This window comes from Chenopodium album, chromosome 2 (genome assembly GCF_948465745.1).
Source record: "Chenopodium album chromosome 2, dcCheAlbu1.1, whole genome shotgun sequence".
In the NCBI taxonomy this organism is placed as follows: Eukaryota; Viridiplantae; Streptophyta; class Magnoliopsida; order Caryophyllales; family Amaranthaceae; genus Chenopodium; species Chenopodium album.
In genome coordinates this window covers 56212218-56232240 of record NC_137835.1, presented here as the reverse complement: position 1 = coordinate 56232240, position 20023 = coordinate 56212218, and positions in this window count along the sequence as shown.

Below are 20023 nucleotides of genomic sequence, written 5' to 3'. Positions count from 1 at the left end.
TCCTCTTTGGGTCTTGAATACTCGGTCCAAACGCCCCGGTATCACCTCTACCGAGCCCTTAATCACCGGTTCGATGTCTCTAACCGGCCCTGGGCTATAAACTCTGGTCGTGCTTCTCCAATGTTCGTGATTGCTCCAAAATATCTCGGGAAAACACTCCAAAAGCATAAATCCCTGCAAAAGTCAACCAAATCTACGAAAACACTAGAAAACACCAATTAGTAATAAAAGTGGCTCTAAAGAGCCAAAAACACTACTAATTATGACCAAGGGACGGGGGTAAAATACTATATAAAATGAATACATCAAACTCCCCCAAGCCAAACCTTTGCTTGTCCCTAAGCAAAGATCTCATCAATGAATCAATAAATATGCTTCACCCCAATAAGTAAAAATCAAGCACAAGCGATCCAGGGTAAATCAAATAAACACGCTTCAGAGTCAACCAATCAAATCCATCCAATTACCTTTCTTCCCTAACAATTGTCAAACAAAGCAAACCACAAGAGCATATAGAATTCAAGACTAGTGCTCACACACTCGACTCTCATTTATGTGGCGAGTAAAAGATGTACTCGATCGCTCTCCAACCACCCCTTTAATGTGAACAATGCCCTCCCAACTCACACTCTCGTGTGTATAAAAACAATGAACGCTCAATCCTACTAGTCGACTCGAAATATGCCAAATCATAACTTGCATTGATAAGCAACACTTTCACATTCATACAATTCTATGCACAAAGGTCGGAAGGTCTTTAAAGCTTGTAATGTAAGGCTAGGGTAAAGGGTAGGATAAATTTGGGAATACGTGAGAGAAAAGCTATGCTTAAGGGAGCAATATCCTAATAAAACCCATGATCAAAAATAAATAATGATCAACATCTCCCACATAACCAACTCTAACATCAACCAAATATACTCCAATCATAATAAATAAACCCATCTCTTACAATTTCACTCATAAGATATAATAATGGAGTAATAGAGTGAATAAACAAACTTATTTTCCAAACTTGAAATTTTTCCATTGAGGCTCAAAATTATTCTTTACAAACCTCCAACTAGAACATTTGAACATTTTTTTTCCTTTTGAAGTTCGCTTATTTTTTCACATTTTTTTTCTCTTTGAACTTCTCTTTTTTTTTTCATACTATCATGCTTTATTTTTTTCAAGAAAATATAACTCTCGAATTCATCAAAAATAAACATGAACAATCAACAAAACTACTTCTCAAAATCCCACCCAAATTGTGCAAATAAATAGCACACTACAAACTCCCTCACCTCACTCACTAATAGCTCCCCCAAGCCAAGCTTGGGACTAGTAACCAATGGGGCAAAATAGGCTTGTAATGTGGCTAATAAACAATAAAAAGTCAAGGCAACAACATGGGTAGCAAGAAGGGAACAAATGTATCTACAATATCTGGAGGCTACCTAAAAGAACAAATGCCTTCGTCCTCCACAATGTGCATAATAATGAATCATATAAACATTACTAGTAGTTGCAAACCAATACTCAAATTCATTGACATACCAGGAACTATGGAACTATCACACAATCCTAACCAAATCAACTAGTCAAGCACTATATTCACAAGTAGTTGGACAAAATTGACGCATGTAAAGGTTTCAAGGCAATCAAACATCATATCATGATCAACTAATCCACAATGCCTATCATCAATTACCAAGGATCAAAACAAATTTCTCAATTAAGGGGAAAAGGGAAGCATAATTTATAATTCATTGGAACAAAACTAACCTAAGAAAGTAATAAAATCTATACTAAGAAAAATAAAAATAAAAAGAGAAGAGAGAGAGTGAAAGATGTACCATACGAACACGAGAACCTCCCCCCAAGCTAAATCAGACATTGTCCTCATTGTCTTAAAGGGAAGCTAGTAGTCAAGGTGACTACTCTTCATCATCACCACATCAATGTCACCAAAGCCTCGAGGATTGCAATGCATCTCTTTGGAACAAAATTGGGCAAGAAATAAACAAAGTGTTAGTGGGAAAAAGTTCAAATTTGAGTCAGGTTCACTATTCTGATCATAACTTTTGATGTATAAATGATAATACAGTGATTCCAATTGCATTGGAAACTATACTTGAAGAGCTTTCCAACGACAGGTCACACGCAAAAATCGGATAAGAAACGCAAAAGTTATGGCCTGTCGAAGTTGACGTAGTTTGCTGACGCGTACGCGCGCCCGATCGGGCGAGCTCTGCCCGATCGGGCCCGTGCTACTGATTTGACGGGGCAGCTTGCTGCTGCTAATTGCCCTGGGATTCCTTTAGCCCTTCGATCTTTTCTCAACTTTTCTAGTATCTGTGCACAAAATCATACTCCCACAAATATAAGATATACTCTCCTCTACCTCTCTAAAACAAAACAAAAAGAAAACACACAAACAAATAAATAAATAAAAAAAAAAAAAAACTAAATAAAAATCAACAGAATACGGGTTGCCTCCCGCAAAGCGCTAGTTTATCAAGGTCCCGCTCGACCATACTCCTTCTCTCAATCGGAAGAATTCAATGCCTTGAGTAACTTATCAAACGCTCCTGCAAACATTTCATTAAGCACTATATAGGGCTTAATAGCAAGCACATTTATCCCTATAAAGAAAAAGTTAGGAGTACATACAGAGAACTCAAGGTAGAAAGAAAAATGAAAAGAGGGAGATGAAAATATAGCACAACCTTCTACTTCCTCCGCTAAAAATTTAGAATTAATAGAACGAACATGGAGGTAGTCATTGTCTTTATCATCCAATAATGACTTTAAAATTTTACCCTCACAAATAACCTCATCATCAACAAAGGAATTATCAACCACCGTTTCTACAACTAATGATTTTTCAATCACCGATTCGTCAACCAATGATTTTTCAACCACAAATTCTATAAGCGATGGTTCTTCATCCTCAATAACATTCATATTATTATAGTGTCCATAGACTTTTTCATCAAGAGCCTTCCAATAACTTTCATTAGCAACTAATCGTTTCCGAATATGATCATATGTATATGGAAAGACTCTAAAATCATCCGGAGCACGCACAAAAAACTCACTATAAGGGCATTCAGGATTTTCATGACAAAGACGTTGACAACTACAGTAGTTAGGTGCTGCATAAAAATTATATAATTCTTGTAGTGACATAAGCATGGATATTTTCAACTCATAAAAAAAAAAAATTAAAAATTAAAAAATAATAATAATAATAAATTAAAAATAATCTAGACTCTAATAATAACTAGAAATAAAAATAAAACCGTTTCCCCGGCAACGGCGCCAAATTTTGACAGGGTAAAGTCGTATCCCCTAATCAAAAATAATTACCTAATTCACTAACTAAAGTAGATAGGGAAGTAGGGTCGATCTCCACAGGGAAACAAGTCTTTTTACTCCTAATTAAATATTATAATCTAAATTATTTAAGTAACCAATATTAAAAGTTGAATATGAAACTAAACTAAAAAGAGTAGGAAAAGGGAGAAAATAATATATAAAAGGATCTAGGGTATAGGTTCACCAATAAATAATACTCCGGGGTAAAATAAGGTAATCAATCATTGACATTGCATAAATAACATGATTAACAGGCTCTCGCAATTTATTAATCAACATAGATCTAACAGGCTCTCGCAATTTACTAGATCTAAGTTCTTATTGAAAATAGCCTTTAATATCAAATTAACATCTGCTCGATTCATCAATTTAATATTGCTATACTTTTACAAGCCGCAATTGTAAAACATTAAAACAATCCAATAAGAAATCATCATGCAATACCAACAATCAATAATAGTCAATCATCAATGCATCAATTAACCAGATTGTAAAGGGCTCTCGCTACTTATTACAATCACACAATTAAATTACCGGTATTAAATCTCATCTCTCGAATCTTGACTTAACCATTTATAAATTAACTTGCCTATTGAAACTAGACCTAAACATTAATTCTCATCTCTCGATTCTTGAATCAATATTGTCAAACTCATGCATAAAAGATAGGCCTAATCCAGTCACAGAGCATTAAATCAATCAATAGGAAATTAATCTAGCATTGATAATCAACAACAATAATTTACCCCTTCATATTATTTATTAGATCCCCATGAACCCTAGAAATTAAACTACTCACACATAATTAAATATAGACTAAGCAAAGCAATAAAATAAATCATGATCAAAGGAATAAAATAAATAACTAAGATTAAGGGAAGAGAAATCGTCACCAAAATAAATCTGGAATTAATCTAAGAAATAAGAACAAAAGTTTAGAGAGAGATTAAGAGAGAGAAAACTAAGTAGAGAGAGAAAGTCTAAAAGAGAGGAGATAAGGGAAGAAGAAGAGAGAAGAAGATCTCCCCCCCAAAAGAAGAGACGACCTAAAAACGTATTACGGAGGAGTATTTATATTCCGTACAAAAATCCTAAACTAAAACAAATTAATACGACTCTAATTGTTTCCTAAATAAACACGCGCCCGATCGGGCGATGCCTCGCCCGATCGGGCGCGCCTTTTTTCACCTCTAATAACAATCTCGCGCCCGGCCGGGCGCGTCACCGGGCGCTCCTCCCGCCCGGCCGGGCGCGCCTCCGGGCGCCAGCCTTTTTGGCCGGGCGGATCATTTGGGCCAATATTTGGACTTCGATTGGGCTCCAATTCTTCGGGCCAATCTGGGTTTCCTCTTTGGGTCTTGAATACTCGGTCCAAACGCCCCGGTATCACCTCTACCGAGCCCTTAATCACCGGTTCGATGTCTCTAACCGGCCCTGGGCTATAAACTCTGGTCGTGCTTCTCCAATGTTCGTGATTGCTCCAAAATATCTCGGGAAAACACTCCAAAAGCATAAATCCCTGCAAAAGTCAACCAAATCTACGAAAACACTAGAAAACACCAATTAGTAATAAAAGTGGCTCTAAAGAGCCAAAAACACTACTAATTATGACCAAGGGACGGGGGTAAAATACTATATAAAATGAATACATCAATCACCAACAGCAGCCTCATCCATCCCTCGCCCCGGCGAGCGGCCACAACGGCACCTAACTTCACCATCTCCACCGTCAGTCGCCCCACCCTCTCCCTTTCCCTCTAACCCTACGCCCACGACCATTACCGCCGCCCGAGCTCCCCTCCCAACACACCAATTAGCTTCTAAACATCACAGCAGCCACGCACAACACCAAGTATCATTGCAGCTTAACAACGCTCGCACTAGCATTCACGCACAGCATCGCATCTCAAGGGAGGGGAGCTATTCGTGGTGGGGAAGGGAGGGGTGGGTATTAAGGGGTTAGGGTTTGGTTGGGTTGTCGCGTGATGAGCGTCATTTATGGCGCTCAAAAGAATAAGTTTTGGTCCTTTTTCTATATTTTCTTTCTATATTTTCATATAATTTTCTTAGTTTTCCTTGTTTTTCCATTTTAATAACTCATTTTGAGTTTTGATTAGTTTTTATAAGTTTTTCATGATTTTAGTCCTTAATTCATAGATTTAGTTTTATTTCTTTTATTTTTACTTTTTTTATTTCCATGTTATTTATTTTATTTTATTTGTCTCTGTAGACACCCATTTGTGTCTCCCCAAAACCAAACCCGGTGATGAGTGTCTTTCACGTCGAATCATAATCGAATGAAACGAAAGTGTAGAAAGGTCTAGTGTTGCGGAAAGTTTTATTTCTTTTCTTTTCTCCACGATTTTGAAAACTTTATTTTAAGAAAACAGCCAATCCAGTTTGGTTGGTCCATGATATGGGTCCAATAGTGGTGTAGTTGGATGGGTCTTGCAAAGACCTTTCCAACGATATATTATAAGCCGATTTCCGATGAATATTGAGGAAGTTATGGCCAATTTACTAAACTGGGCCCGGTTTGAGCTTTATGTACGGCCCAATGATCTAGGGGAGGGCCTAATATGATTTATCATTCCTAATGCAATTAGGAATGGTTTTAGTCTTCTAGAATCTTCTAGAAGGTTCTTTTCATTCCTAATTCAATTAGGACTTTCCAGAGTTTTAATTAAGATCAAATAGCATTTTCGAAGAAATTATATTATTTTATCTTCCAGTACGGTAAACTTATCAGATTTTCGAAAACGCGTTGAAATCCAAATTGGCGTCCAACCCCAGGCCTTGGCGCCTGGAACCAGGCTTGGCGCCAGGCGCTAGCCATTGGCGCCTGGCGCTAGTCACTGGTGCCTGGCGCTAGTCACTGGTGCCTGGCGCCAGCTAGCCAGGGTTGGCGCCAATACTGTTTTGTGATCGTCAGACTCTGTTTTGTTAAATTATCTTTTTTGGCTGATTTTCTCTATAAATATCGTATTAAAAGCTCCGTTTTCATTCACCAATTCTCCTCATTCTTAAGTATTCATCTACAATCTTTCATTCATTCACCAATTTTCACGAATTCTCATCAACAATTAGTTTTAATTAGCTTTCATTAACAATCAAGTATTCTTTAGCATTCTTTTTTTGTCTTCAATTCTTTCTTGCTTTTTCATACAAAATTCCGCATTCACAAGATCCAGAAACACCTAGCCATATTCGAAGTTGCCTTCGCCCTAGACGTGAAAGGTTTTAATTTATGAGGGTTTGGTCCCAAATCTCTATTTCAATTATTTAATTTAATTGTTTGTTTATTATTTTCTTTGAAGTTACTAACGTGTGTATTTTGTTATTAGAAAGAGGTACGAGGCATCAAAGTAAGTACTTTAATTGATTTATTGATATTATGATGTAGACATCATGTTTATATTGTTATTATGATATTCCTAGTATCATGTCTAGGTTAATTTTAATATTAAATATGATTGTTATGATGCCTTCTATTCTCTTCCTAATATTTATGATTGTTAGTATCATGTTAGGGCTAAAGATTTGATTTTTATTGCTTAGTGACATGCTAGGGTTTGTTATTAATCTTGTTAGTATCATGCCTAGGATCTTACTTTTATTATGCTTTAACATGAATATTGTTATAATTATGATTATTAATATTTATGATTGCTATGATTATGATATTCATTATTGTCATGATTTTTTATGATTATTATTTTTATGGTGATTATTATTGATTATTTATTATGTTGCTTGATGCTTATTATTTATTGCTTGATCACTCCTTTTTATTGCATGTTTAAAGGGAATTGGTACTTGCAATCACGCTTAATAAGATAATTAATAATCTTGTTAGGGTTAATTGTGATTATAATTCAAGTGATCGCCAATAATAGTTTATTTGTGCATTAATATTCAACCAACATAGATAAACATGTTTAGGGTTAATCATATTGATTGCATGTTAATCAAAAAGCGCACATGAATACGAGCAGAATAAAGTAGAGGCCTATTATTAGGGCAGGTTCAATCTCTTTTAGGTTGGATTTGTACCTTCATCCCCGAACCCTTATTTGGTTCATGACCTTATGAAGTTGACGATCTCTTGGATCGTTAAGGGGTGTAACCTTCACCTCGTGAACGGTTTACAAGTTCCTTAAAACTTGTTGGCGACTCTTTTGCTCTATCTTCTTCCCTTTTGGACGCCACCGTACTTTAGTGTATGATCACAGTGGGGTTCAAGCTAGTGGGATTTTAAAGGCTTAAAATTATTCCCTACAGTTTTTGGCGACTCCACTGGGGAGGATTTATATTTTAATTCCTGAATTTGTTTCGGCAATGATTTAGAATGAGTGGATGAGACTCGAAAAGTTCTAAGTATTTCATGTGCGTAATTTTGATTAACATTATTGTCATATGCATAAAAAGGTTCTCATTGGAAAGACCATCCGTAATGAGTAAAAAACATAGGATTTTACCCGTAGGAAATTTGAGAAATGTCTTTCACAACTAGGACTGAAATAACACCGCGCGAAACTGGAAGATTTTATTGAGCACAGAAAGCTGCTGAGGCATGTGGGAAGTAGCGTCAGGGGCCAGAGCTTGGCGCCACACTTTTAGCCGTAGCGCCAGACGCCAGTATTGGCGCCAGGCGCTACAGTTAAAAGTTGGCGCCAGTCTCTGTTTGCTGGCGCCAATTTCCCCCAATACCGAGCCAAAAATATGCGTTCTAATTTCGACCGGTTTTTCGTATTGTTTGCTCGATCCTGCTTCCTGATTGAATTTTTTCTCACTTTTCTGAAACCCATATGTGTTCTACATATGGACATAACCCTCTGGGAATTCATGCTCCATCTACCCGATTGAACGCTCCTGGCAACAAAGGGTACATCCGAGATGTTGAATTCACCAAACCATGGAAGCGAGTTTTCTCTAAAACTCGCGGTGTCCCATCCACACGCGCCAACCCTTCACGGTTAGGCTTCCGCGCGGTGCATCTGGACAATTAACCATGGACCCTCTATTGACTAAACCATATCCCGAACTTTAGAGAACTAGAGCCATGGTTAGGTTGCGAACTCATTGCATCATATTGTGCCTACTTGACTAATTGTGCATTATTTGTTGTGCATATATATTCTATGTTCCTCTTAACCGTTTGTTGATTTGTGTTGAGACTAAAATTAATGACTTAAAGAACTTTGCCTAATTAATTAATTAATTTGAGTCAATAAAGTTTTTTTTTTAATCGGAATATACCTAGTACGACTTTAGGCATACCCAGTTGACTAATAATACCGAAAACAGTCCCAGACTGAAGCTCCAATATTGGCGCCAAAGTCTGAGCTGTAGCGCCACATTGTAGTGTGTAGCGCCAGACATTTTCTAAATTGTCTGGCGCCAACCACCATAGTGTGACGCCAGTCCTGTCGCTTGGCCGACAGTTCGGATTATTTGTCGAGTCATCGCCTAATGTCTAATTAATCAGTTTTCTGTTTAATTCGGTTAATTTTGCTGACAATAATGCTTAATTGAATTAATATTCGAGTTTAGGCACTAAGTCCCATGGTCTTACACAAGAGTCCAAACATGTCACTTACACTCAATGCACACACCAATACACATGTCTTGACCATGATTAAGAGAGTCTTGTGTGCGCGCTTTTTTTTCGTCATTTTTTTTAGGGGGGTAAGTCGGATATTAATCCTCCAATAAATAATAATACTTAGTTCCCTAAAAATATGTACATTTTTTATTTTTTTTAAAAGAAAAAAAAAAAACCATAAAGTCAAGTTGATTCGAGTCAAGTAATTAAAACGCAAATTGGCTTAATTTACAGCGCGTGGTCAAGAAAGGAAGGACGATTAATCAAAGATAACCTCTTCGTACAAGTCCAACTTTTCGACAAACCTATAGCCCGCTAGAGGAAAGCAAGAGTTATAATGGCAACTCAAGAAGAAGTCAATGACCTCAAGAATCAACTGGCTACTGTAACTGAGACACTGAAGCTTCTCGCACTTAAGATCGATGATCCCGTGAAACAACAACAAATGGACCTCATGCAAGAGAGCCTAAGCAAGTTGTCCAGTGACTACAAGTTTCAAGAACTCACATCCCAAGGGGTCTCGGTGGATAAAGATCTTCTTCCGCAGAAGTTCAGCGCCAACGACATCCCAAAATTCAGGGCAATTGACAACCCTTACTTCCATTTAAGAGCATTTGAGACAATAATGAGTATCAAGGGTATCGATAAGAAAGTTTTCCCTTCTCTATTCTCACTATCTCTCGAGACCGTTTGCCAACAATGGTTCTTTTCTCTCGAAAAAGAAAAGACCTCTACCTGGGAATCCATAGAAAACGCTTTCGTTGATAGGTACAAATGCAACATTCAAGTCGAAACTGACCATAGAGAACTTGAAATCCTCAAACAGAAAGAGAATGAAGGCTTCACTTCTTTCTTTAACAAGTGGAGAGAAACCTCAGCTAAAATGATCGAGGTACCAAGTGAAAAAGAGTCCGTAAGAATGTTCATTAAAAATCTCCAAGAAAAATATTCCAAACATCTTAAATATCAAAATAACCTTCATACCTTTAAGGCTGTTTATGATATTGGGATTAATATTGAAGATGACTTGGTTAAATCTAAAGCTGCCAACAATAATTCCAACAGTGGCTGGAAAGGAAAGAAGAACGATAATCCTTCTTCTTCCAAAACCGTCCACTCAAATAATGTTAGCACCTTTAATCTAGGAGAAGTCCTCGCCATGAACAATCAAGGACAAAAGAAACCATTTAGGAGGAATTTCACTCCTATTGGCATGAGTTATGACACCGCATTTGATCGATTAAATGCAAAAGGTCTTATAACTCCCATTGGACCATTCGGAGATCCACCAGTTGAGAAGAGATCGCCTAACTGGAACCCCAATGCACATTGCAAATATCACCAAGGTAGGGGCCATTCTACTGAAAGCTGTTGGAAGCTCAAGGAAGCTATCCAAGACCTAATTGACAATAACAAGCTGCCGTTGCCCCCTGCCAGTAAGAAGCCAAGTATCGACAATGCACCTCTAGCTCATACTTTGGCTATCTCCGATGAAGAAAGCGAAGTTGACCCCTCATCTCTCATTAAGCCTGTCAAAGCAACCAATGTCGAAGAAGGAGGAGAAGAGATCTTTTTCGATGTCAGAGATAACCTTCCGGAACCAGCAAACAAGGAAGACATACAATTGCTCACACTGTTTATGAGAGAGACATCGCAACTATTACGTGAAACTCTCAAAGTTGTAAACGAACTTCACAAGAAATATGATGAACTTCCATGTCCAAAGGAAGAACCTAAAAGAGAATTCACACCAGTGAAAACGACTTATGAGGCAAAGTATTTTCCCTTACAAGTCACCGAAAAACCCAAGAAGAGCAATAGGGTTTACACTCCAATTGGGATCCCATATGCACAAATGTTCGAAATGCTCTCCGAGAGTGGCAAGGTCAAACCTCTCGAACCGAGACCATTTGAATCATTAAAAAGGACGGATAGATATTACTGTCAGTACCATCATTCAGGGGGGCACACCATAGAAAACTGCTTCAAATTCAAGGATTTGGTGCAGAAAATGATTGATGAAAAGGAATTAATCCAAGTTCAACAAGAAGAGGACATAACTGTTAATGGAGTATGGGACAGTGATGAAGAAGATGTCTACCTAAAGGACATAGTGGGACCTTCACCTTCTGTATCATACACCACAGACGACATTTGGGCTGAAGAAGATTCATCAATAGACGTCCTCATAAGATCCGGGAGAATGCAACCTCCTGTTTCAACACAACCTATGCCTACTGTACAACAAGTTCCCATACCTATCATCGAAGACAACGACATCGTTAAACAGTTTAAGAAGACAAAAGTTTAGATGAATGTATGGAAGCTCCTGACAACATCTCGAGAACATAGGTTGGCTGTAATGAATGCCTTGGATAAAATCGGGATAGATTCTGACACCACTCCTGAGGGACTAGCTAACTTCCTCACAAGTGACCTCCCTAGTCTGATTAATCTAATCACCTTATCTGATAAAGATTTACCCCCAGAAGGTGACAAACACTACAAGGCGTTAAACCTCACGGTAGTCTGCAAAAGGATGAATGTTCCCATGACTCTTGTAGACAATGGATCAGCTATCAATGTCTGTCCACTTAGGACTGCGAGGATGCTTGGCATAAGGGATGAGGATTTAACTCCGTCCACACAAGGAATAAGAGCTTACGATAATACTCGCCGTCAAGCTCTTGGCAAAATAACCCTAAATGTGACGGCAGGAGCAATAGAACATGCTACTACTTTTCAAGTGGTAGACATCAAAGCCTCATTCAATCTGTTTTTAGGACGCCCTTGGCTCCATGATCTAAAGGTCGTCCCTTCATCTCTCCACCAACAAGTGAAAGCCATAGTTGGAGGAATTCCAATCACTATCGACGCTTCGCCGATGAGAATCAAATCAATAGAAAATCCAATCATCAATGTGGAGCACGACGAAGATGACGAAGACCTATGGGGCTTTAACGAAGAAGTCTCCTTAATCCAAGAGGATGAAAGGACATCTTTTTGCCACGACCCCCATTCCAACATGATTATCAACACCATGCTGAAGAAACAAGGACACTTCCCTGGGATGACCTTAGGAAAGAAGAAGGAGATAGCGAAATCGGTGGAGTCACCTGGCCTCCCTAAACTAGATACTTTCGGACTTGGTTTCGAACCGACTCGGAAAGATCTCAAGCGAGCCCAGGACAAGTTGAAAGCACGTAGGGACGCTCGCATTCAAAAGAAAGCAATTCCAATGGATCAATACCCTCTTACGCTTAATGGTCAGTTTATAAAAGAAGGAGAGGACTATCCATGCTATGAATTTCCCGAGCCATTTGTGGTAAATGGCATACGACAACCGGGATTCGAGATTTTCTTGGATTGATACTTCACTGACGAAATCCTAACTCCCGTCCATAAGGAGAAAGCACCCCCATGCTTTGACTTTAACGTCATGGGATTACTATTTGGGCGAGAAAAGAATGAGCCAGCTTATGAGGAAGATAACTCCTCACTCATTCAAACGGTCCTACAAAGCGAAAACTTCGACCCCTCGAAGCTAATTACTCCAGCCGAAGGATCATTGCAAGGGTGGCGCAAGACTATCAAGGTGACTACTCCGAGTGGAAGGAAGATATCAATCACGACAGGGCAAGGGCCAATGTTCGAAGAATCGTCAGAGTCAGAGTCCGAGTCAGAGTCTTTCCCTTTAGAATCTTCTAGGTCTTAGCAATAATGCCTCCCCTTCCTATTTCTTCTCCTAGGATAGTTAGTGATCCAGTCCCTGAGGACATATCACTCTTTGATGTAATGATCTCAGAGTATAATAATACTTCTCATTCTCCTTATTTCTCGTGTTCTTCCCTAACCCAAGATGACGAACATTGCTTAGCTAACGATGAAAAAGATAAAGAAATTATTAAAGCAATGGAAACACTTGAAAAGAAAACACCAGTAATTGAAGAGACTGAAACAGTCGACATCTCGAATGATTCGACTCATAAAAGAGAAGTTAAAATCGGACTAACATTGAATAAACAAGAAAGAACCGATTTAATTAACTTACTTAAAGAATTTATCGATGTATTCGCTTGGTCATATGAAGATATGCCGGGCATTAACAGAGAAATAGCTCAACACACTATACCATTAATTCCAGGAATGAAACCTGTAAAACAAAAGTTGCGTCGAATGAAACCCGACGTAGCACTTAAAATAAAAGAAGAAGTTCAAAAACAAATAACTGCAGGTTTCATCAAGGTATCTAAATACCCCGAATAGGTCGCCAACGTTGTCCCAGTTCCAAAGAAAGACGGAAGGGTAAGGATGTGTGTCGACTATCGAGATCTAAATAAGGCAAGTCCAAAGGACGACTTCCCTTTGCCACACATCGATATTCTGGTAGACAACACGGCAAATCACGCGCTCCTCTCATTCATGGACGGATATGCAGGGTACAATCAGATTCTCATGGCAGAAGAAGACATGGAGAAAACGACCTTTATCACACCATGGGGCACTTATTGTTACACGGTAATGCCATTTGGGTTGAAAAACGCAGGTGCTACTTACCAACGTGCAGCAACTGCCTTACTCCATGACATGATGCACAAAGAAGTTGAAGTATATGTCGACGACATGATTGTGAAATCAAAGGACCGTCCAGGCCATCAAGTAGCCTTAAGGAAATTCTTCGAAAGGCTAAGAAAATATAATATGAGGTTGAATCCATCAAAATGTGCTTTTGGAGTCACCTCAGGCAAACTCTTGGGATATGTCATAAGCTCTAGAGGAATAGAGATAGATCCAACCAAGATTAAAACAATCATGTCGATGCCACCGCCCAAGACCGAGAAACAGATTCGAGGATTTATTGGCCGGTTGCAATACATAAGTAGGTTCATATCGAAACTGACAACGATATGTGAACCAATCTTCAAAAAGCTCAAAAAGAATGTACCATTTATATGGGATGATGAGTGTCAAAAAGCTTTTGACAGGATCAAAGCCTATCTCACAAATCCTCCCGTATTAGCGTCAGCACTTCCCGGAATACCTCTTAGGTTATACTTGACGGTTACCAAAGAGACAATAGGAGCCATGCTAGCACAAGAGGTAGAAAGCAAAGAGAATGCAATCTATTACCTAAGTAAGAAGATGCTCGAATACAAAACACGCTATACACCACTCGAGAAATTGTGCCTCGCTTTGGTGTGGGCCACAACCAAGTTGAGACATTACATGTTGGTGCATACCGTTTTCGTAGTATCCCGATTGGATCCACTCAAATATTTGTTCGAGAAATCAACACTCAATGGACGTATTTCAAGATGGATAGTCAACTTAGCCCAGTTTGATGTGCGGTTTATGCCACAAAAAGCTATTAAAGGATCTGTGGTGTCAGACTTTCTGGCAGACTTTCCAATAGAAGACTCGACACCAATACAAGACAATGAATTTCCAGATGAAGATTTGATGGTCACCGAAGATGATACTTGGACCTTATATTTCGACGGAGCCTCAAACCAAAAGGGATGTGGCGTCGGAGTGCTACTAGTATCACCTAAAGAAGAACACGTCCCAATCTCAATAAAGCTTGATTTCGACGTTACCAACAATGCTGCTGAATATGAAGCATGCGTGGTAGGCCTTGAAACAGCCCTGGCATTGGGAGTAAAGAAGTTAAGGATTTTCGGAGATTCCTCTCTGATTATCAATCAAATATCTAAAAGGTGGAAAGTAAGGAGCGAAAACCTAGCCCCTTACCAAACCTATCTGGAAACTCTTACCGATCAGTTAGAGAAGGTAGAATATACATATCTACCTAGAGAAGAAAACCAATTTGCTGATGCCTTGGCAAGATTAGCCTCAATGGTTAGGATTCCCACGAAAATCGAGCAAATGCCTCTAACTATCGAAAAAAGGCATAAACCAGCGTATATACAGGCTATAGAAGATGACGACTCAGTCCAAGACGAAGAAGAAGAACAAGAAGAAGAACCATGGTACACCGACATACTCAACTATGTCACCAATGGAGAATACCCTCCTCATGCTGACAAAAGAGCAAAATGAGCATTGAGACTTTTGGCTTCTCAATATGTACTCATAGACAACGAGCTACATAAAAGGGTACCTAAAGGTCGAGCTCTCCTATGCGTAGGAAAGGTGGATGCACAAAGAATAATGAGAATAGTTCACGAAGGAATCTGTGGAACCCATGTAAATGGCAAAATGTTAGTCCAGAAAATAATGCGAGAAGGGTATTATTGGACTACCATGAATAAGGACTGCCATCAATACGTGAAAAGATGCCCTAAGTGTCAAATATATGCCAACTTACAACATGTTCCTCCATCTTTGCTCTACACCTACACATCACCATGGCCATTCTCTACATGGGGAATTGACATAATTGGCAAAATCACTCCTCCAGGGGCAGGAGGCCACGAATTTATTCTAGTAGCAATTGATTATTTTACAAAGTGGGTTGAAGCGCAATCATACGCTAAACTCACTGCAAAACATGTAGCACTCTTTATCGAGAGAAATATCATTTGTCGATATGGAGTCCCACATGAAATGATAAGTGACAATGGAACTCACTGTCAAGCCGAATGTGAAGAATTGATACATAAATATGGTATCCAACATCATCATTCGTCCCCTTATAGACCTCAAGCAAACGGAGCAGTTGAGGCAGCCAATAAGAATTTAAAGACTATCATCGAGAAAATGACAGAAAATTATAAGGATTGGCCTGACAAGCTCCACTTTGCACTGTGGGATTATCGCACGTCAATCCGTACGTCAACAGGAAATACACCATTTTCTTTGGTATATGGAATGGATGCCGTACAACCTGTCGAACTAGAAATACCATCTCTACGCATTGCGCTAGAGAGTAAACTTGATGAAGTTGAATGGACTAGGGCACGATATGAAGAATTGATCTTACTCGACGAAAAACGACTAGAAGCTCTACATCACACTCAGTGCTATCAAACTCGTATGGCTAGACATTTTAGTAAGAAGGTCAAGACAAGAAATATCAAAGTAGGAGATTTGGTATTAAAAGCACTAAGGAAAAATGTTTTAGATCCAAGGGGAAAGTTTAGACCTAATTGGTCTGGCCCCTACATTGTCAAAACAATCCTGTCAGGTGGTGCAGCAAAATTAACTGATATGGATGGCAATGAATTCTCAAACATGACCAATCTTGACCAACTTAGAAAATACTACCCATGATTACTTGAGTAGGATACTCAAGAGAGCTACGTTCGGCCTGATTCCTTAGGAAAGGATACGTAGGCAACCCTTTACGGGTGCGGCCACTTTATTTTCGACATCTCTGCGTTCCAGAATCAACTAAAAGTCAACAAAAAGTCGGCAAATTATTGGCGTCGCAGAACAGAGTCTGGCACCGGCCATAAGCCGTTAGCGCCAGCCGATGGTATTGGCGCCTGCCGCCAGACCTCAATAGCTGGCGCCAAACTACAATTACTGGCGCCAATTCAACAATAAAATCTGGGTGAATTTCGGTGTTTTTCGGAAAATTTTCGACTTCCATACTCGAAGAATTTCTGGAAAATTAATTCTTTTTTCGATTTTCATCGCTTTAATAAAATAAATTTAAAGTAACAATTTAATTGAAAGCTGAAATTTCATTAATAAAATAAAATTACATTGTTAATGGAATTTAAATAAGGCTGAAATAAATTAACTTTATATAAAAATTAACAATCTAATAAATCTAAAGCTAAGCAATGTTTTTAATCTTTCTTCTCCTTTTTAGCTCTTTTCCAATTCTTTTTTTGTTTCCTCCTCTTCATCCATTACTTTAGCTAGTAGGCATCCTTTAGAGGACCTACATTCAATTTTGGAATAGATTGTTTCCCCTTCAGCTAGCACCCCATGCTTCTTCTCCACCCAAGCCCTTTTGTCCGTGGTGTTAGCTTTCCTTTTCCCTTTGTCTTTAGTAGTATTCTTCTTCCTAGGCATTGTAGGTGTTTTGAATTCAATTCTTGCACCTAAGCGTTCTTTAGCCGGTGTCACCCTGTCACCTAGACGATTCTTCACATCGGTTCTACCCTGATCGATTGATGATTTCTTCAGCAACCACTTCTTTACTTCATTGGGTAAAGAAGGGGGAACCTTTTGGGTAATCACTTCCCATAAAGGTCTAGCGCTCCAGTAAGTGTCAAATCTATCTACTTCTTGAGATACGGGATACTCATAGGGAGGACGAAGATCCCCGGAAGGAATATTTTGAAGCAAGCCGTATTGTCTTTTTACCCTGCAAGGATAATAATATGTTACGCGAGACAAGCTTGGGAGACGGCAGAAAGGTTGCTTGTTAACACCAACCATCCTTTCTATTTTCCACCATGGGATGACCCACTTGATAGCAAAATCACGTGATTCAAAGACTTTTCTCCACCCATGGCGCCCGATTTTAGGGATGCGCTTCTTTCTTCTCACGAAGCAAGTGGGAGTATATTTTTCAATGTCGTCCGGAGGGCTAATTAATCCTATCCTCTCCATTAGCCACATCTGTAAAAAAATTGCAATGCAAATAAATTATTATTACAATATAAAAATATATTTTTTGATTTCTGTAATTAAAAATATTATTTTTCTACCTGTAATAAAATTGGAGAGCCGCGAAGAGGCGCTTTTGGGTCCCTTTTCAATTCATCTAGACTAATCATAGTCTCTCCAACTATCAATGGCATTGGATTTCTCCCTGATTCAATTTGTTCTAGTACAGTGGTTATAATTGATAAATCCCTATCCTTTAAATTAAAGAAGCGTTCGAAATCCCTATGTAATATGCATCTACTCTAGGGATTACTACCAGGTCTATTGCAGGGAAGCCTAAGATAGCACCAAATTCCATAAGAAGATGCTCGAATACGAAACACGCTATACACCACTCGAGAAATTGTGCCTCGCTTTGGTGTGGGCCACAACTAAGTTGAGACATTACATGTTGGTGCATACCGTTTTCGTGGTATCTCGATTGGATCCACTCAAATACTTGTTCGAGAAATCAACACTCAATGGACGTATTTCAAGATGGATAGTCAACTTAGCCCAGTTCGATGTACGGTTTATGCCACAAAAAGCTATTAAAGGATCTGTGGTGTCAGACTTTCTGGCAGATTTTCCAATAGAAGACTCGACACCAATACAGGACAACGAATTTCCAGATGAAGATTTGATGGTCACCGAAGATGATACTTGGACCTTGTATTTCGACGGAGCCTCAAACCAAAAGGGATGTGGTGTCGGAGTGCTACTAGTATCACCCAAAGAAGAACACGTCCCAATCTCAATAAAGCTTGATTTCGACGTTACCAACAATGCTGCTGAATATGAAGCATGTGTGGTAGGCCTTGAAACAGCCCTGGCATTGGGAGTAAAAAAGTTAAGGATATTCGGAGATTCCTCTCTAATCATCAATCAAATATCTAAAAGGTGGAAAGTAAGGAGTGAAAGTCTAGCCCCTTACCAAACCTATCTGGAAACTCTTACCGATCAGTTAGAGAAGGTGGAATACACATATCTACCTAGAGAAGAAAATCAATTTGCTGATGCCTTGGCAAGATTAGCCTCAATGGTAAGGATTCCCACGGATATTGAGCAAATGCCTCTAACTATCGAAAAAAGGCACAAACCGGCGTATATACAGGCTATAGAAGACGACGACCCAGTCCAAGACGAAGATGAAGAACAAGAAGAAGAACCATGGTATACATACATTCTCAACTATGTCACCAAGGGAGAATACCCTCCTCATGTTGACAAAAGAGCAAAACGAGCCTTGAGACTTTTGGCTTCTCAATATGTACTCATAGACAACGAGCTACATAAAAGGGTACCTAAAGGTCGAGCCCTCCTATGTGTAGGGAAAGTGGATGCACAAAGAATAATGAGAATGGTCCACGAAGGAATTTGTGGAACTCATATAAATGGAAAAATGTTAGTCCAGAAAATAATGCGAGAAGGGTATTATTGGACTACCATGAATAGGGACTGCCATCAATATGTAAAAAGATGCCCTAAGTGTCAAATTTATGCCAACTTACAACACGTTCCTCCATCTTTGCTCTACACCTACACATCACCATGGCCATTTTCTACATCGGGAATTGACATAATTGGCAAGATCGCTCCTCCAGGGACAGGAGGCCATGAATTTATTATAGTAGCAATTGATTACTTTACGAAGTGGGTTGAAGCGCAATCATATGCTAAACTCACTGCAAAACATGTAGCACTCTTTATCGAAAGGAATATCATTTGTCGATATAGAGTCCCACATGAAATGATAAGTGACAATGGAACTCATTTTCAAGCCGAATGTGAAGATTTGCTACACAAATATGGTATCCAACATCATCATTCGTCCCCTTATAGACCTCAAGCAAACGGAGCAGTCGAGGCAGCTAATAAGAATTTAAAGATTATCATCGAGAAAATGACAGAAAATTATAAGGATTGGCCTGACAAGCTTCACTTTGCATTGTGGGGTTATCGCACGTCAATCCGTACGTCAAAAGGAAATACACCATTTTCCTTGGTATATGGAATGGATGCCGTACAACCCGTCGAACTAGAAATACCATCTCTACGTATTGCGCTAGAGAGTAAACTCGATGAAGTCGAATGGACTAGGGCACGATATGAAGAATTGATCCTACTCGACGAAAAACGACTAGAAGCTCTACACCACACTCAGTGCTATCAAACTCGTATGGCTAGAAATTTTAATAAGAAGGTCAAGACAAGAAATATCAAAATAGGAGATTTGGTATTAAAAGCGCTAAGGAAAAATGTTTTAGACCCAAGGGGAAAGTTTAGACCTAATTGGTCTGGCCCCTACATTGTCAAAACAATCCTGTCAGGTGGTGCAGCAAAATTAACTGACATGGATGGCAATGAATTCTCAAACATGACCAATCTTGACCAACTTAAAAAATACTACCCATAATTACTTGAGTAGGACACTCAAGAGAGCTACGTTCGGCCTGATTCCTTAGGAAAGGATACGTAGGCAACCCATTA